Below are 3,301 nucleotides of genomic sequence, written 5' to 3'. Positions count from 1 at the left end.
CCACACTAATACAAGTGCAAAAGTGGTTTCCTGCACCAACACAAGTGCGAAAAGTGGTTTTTCAACACAAACACAAGTGCTAAAAGTGGTTTTTCAACACTAACACAAGTGCGAAAAGTGGTTTTTCCACACTAATACAAGTGCAAAAGTGGTTTCCTGCACCAACACAAGTGCGAAAAGTGGTTTTTCAACACTAACACAAGTGCGAAAAGTGGTTTTTCAACACTATCACAAGTGCAAAAAGTGTTTTTTCCACACTAATACAAGTGCAAAAGTGGTTTCCTGCACCAACAGGAACACTATCACAAGTAGTGTTCTTGTGATACTCCTTCACAAGAAACCAACTTGTGTTGGTTTCCTGCACCAACACAAGTGCGAAAAGTGGTTTTTCAACACTAACACAAGTGCGAAAAGTGGTTTTTCAACACTATCACAAGTGCAAAAAGTGTTTTTTCCACACTAATACCAGTGCAAAAGTGGTTTCCTGCACCAACACAAGTGCGAAAAGTGGTTTTTCAACACTAACACAAGTGCGAAAAGTGGTTTTTCAACACTAACACAAGTGAGAAAAATTGTTTTTTCCACACTAATACAAGTGCAAAAGTGGTTTCCTGCACCAACACAAGTGCGAAAAGTGGTTTTTCAACACTAACACAAGTGCGAAAAGTGGTTTTTCAACACTATCACAAGTGCAAAAAGTGTTTTTTCCACACTAATACAAGTGCAAAAGTGGTTTCCTGCACCAACACAAGTGCGAAAAGTGGTTTTTCAACACTAACACAAGTGCTAAAAGTGGTTTTTCAACACTAACACAAGTGCGAAAAGTGGTTTTTCCACACTAATACAAGTGCAAAAGTGGTTTCCTGCACCAACACAAGTGCGAAAAGTGGTTTTTCAACACTAACACAAGTGCGAAAAGTGGTTTTTCAACACTAACACAAGTGCGAAAAGTGTTTTTTCCACACTAATACAAGTGCAAAAGTGGTTTCCTGCACCAACACAAGTGCGAAAAGTGGTTTTTCAACACTAACACAAGTGCGAAAAATGGTTTTTCAACACTAACACAAGTGCGAAAAGTGGTTTTTCAACACAATCACAAGTGCAAAAAGTGGTTTTTCCACACTAATACAAGTGCAAAAGTGGTTTCCTGCACCAACACAAGTGCAAAAAGTGGTTTTTCAACACTAACACAAGTGCGAAAAGTGGTTTTTCAACACTATCACAAGTGCAAAAAGTGGTTTTTCCACACTAATATAAGTGCAAAAAGTGTTATATTCCACACTAATACAAATGCAAAAGTGGTTTCCTGCACCAACACAAGTGCGAAAAGTGGTTTTTCAACACAAACACAAGTGTGAAAAGTGGTTTTTCATCACTAACACAAGTGTGAAAAGTGGTTTTTCCACACTAATACAAGTGCAAAAGTGGTTTCCTGCACCAACACAAGTGCGAAAAGTGGTTTTTCAACACTAACACAAGTGCGAAAAGTGGTTTTTCAACACTAACACAAGTGCAAAAAGTGTTTTTCCACACTAATACAAGTGCAAAAGTGGTTTCCTGCACCAACGCAAGTGCGAAAAGTGGTTTTTCAACACTAACACAAGTGCGAAAAGTGGTTTTTCAACACTAACACAAGTGCGAAAAGTGGTTTTTCAACACTAACACAAGTGAGAAAAGTGTTTTTTCCACACTAATACAAGTGCAAAAGTGGTTTCCTGCACCAACACAAGTGCGAAAAGTGGTTTTTCAACACTAACACAAGTGCGAAAAGTGGTTTTTCAACACTAAAACAAGTGCAAAAAGTGTTTTTTCCACACTAATACAAGTGCAAAAGTGGTTTCCTGCACCAACACAAGTGCGAAAAGTGGTTTTTCAACACTAACATAAGTGCGAAAAGTGGTTTTTCAACACTAACACAAGTGCGAAAAGTGTTTTTTCCACACTAATACAAGTGCAAAAGTGGTTTCCTGCACCAACACAAGTGCGAAAAGTGGTTTTTCAACACTAACACAAGTGCGAAAAATGGTTTTTCAACACTAACACAAGTGCGAAAAGTGGTTTTTCAACACTATCACAAGTGCAAAAAGTGGTTTTTCCACACTAATACAAGTGCAAAAGTGGTTTCCTGCACCAACACAAGTGCAAAAAGTGGTTTTTCAACACTAACACAAGTGCGAAAAGTGGTTTTTCAACACTATCACAAGTGCAAAAAGTGGTTTTTCCACACTAATATAAGTGCAAAAAGTGTTTTTTCCACACTAATACAAATGCAAAAGTGGTTTCCTGCACCAACACAAGTGCGAAAAGTGGTTTTTCAACACAAACACAAGTGTGAAAAGTGGTTTTTCATCACTAACACAAGTGTGAAAAGTGGTTTTTCCACACTAATACAAGTGCAAAAGTGGTTTCCTGCACCAACACAAGTGCGAAAAGTGGTTTTTCAACACTAACACAAGTGCGAAAAGTGGTTTTTCAACACTATCACAAGTGCAAAAAGTGTTTTTCCACACTAATACAAGTGCAAAAGTGGTTTCCTGCACCAACGCAAGTGCGAAAAGTGGTTTTTCAACACTAACACAAGTGCGAAAAGTGGTTTTTCAACACTAACACAAGTGCGAAAAGTGGTTTTTCAACACTAACACAAGTGAGAAAAGTGTTTTTTCCACACTAATACAAGTGCAAAAGTGGTTTCCTGCACCAACACAAGTGCGAAAAGTGGTTTTTCAACACTAACACAAGTGCGAAAAGTGGTTTTTCAACACTAAAACAAGTGCGAAAAGTGTTTTTTCCACACTAATACAAGTGCAAAAGTGGTTTCCTGCACCAACACAAGTGCGAAAAGTGGTTTTTCAACACTAACACAAGTGCGAAAAGTGGTTTTTCAACACTAACACAAGTGCGAAAAGTGGTTTTTCAACACTAACACAAGTGCGAAAAGTGGTTTTTCAACGCTAACACAAGTGCGAAAAGTGGTTTTTCAACACTAACACAAGTGCGAAAAGAGGTTTTTCAACACTAACACAAGTGCGAAAAGTGGTTTTTCCACACTAATACAAGTGCAAAAGTGGTTTCCTGCACCAACACAAGTGCGAAACGTGGTTTTTAAACACTAACACAAGTGCGAAAAGTGGTTTTTCAACACTATCACAAGTGCAAAAAGTGTTTTTTCCACACTAATACAAGTGCAAAAGTGGTTTCCTGCACCAACACAAGTGCGAAAAGTGGTTTTTCAACACTATCACAAGTGCAAAAAGTGTTTTTTCCACACTAATACAAGTGCAAAAGTGGTTTCCTGCACCAA

This window comes from Myxine glutinosa, unplaced genomic scaffold (genome assembly GCF_964187855.1).
Source record: "Myxine glutinosa unplaced genomic scaffold, kmMyxGlut1.1 SCAFFOLD_145, whole genome shotgun sequence".
Lineage (NCBI taxonomy): Eukaryota > Metazoa > Chordata > Myxini > Myxiniformes > Myxinidae > Myxine > Myxine glutinosa.
The sequence above is the reverse complement of the archived record's forward strand: the minus strand, read 5'-3'. Positions refer to the sequence as shown.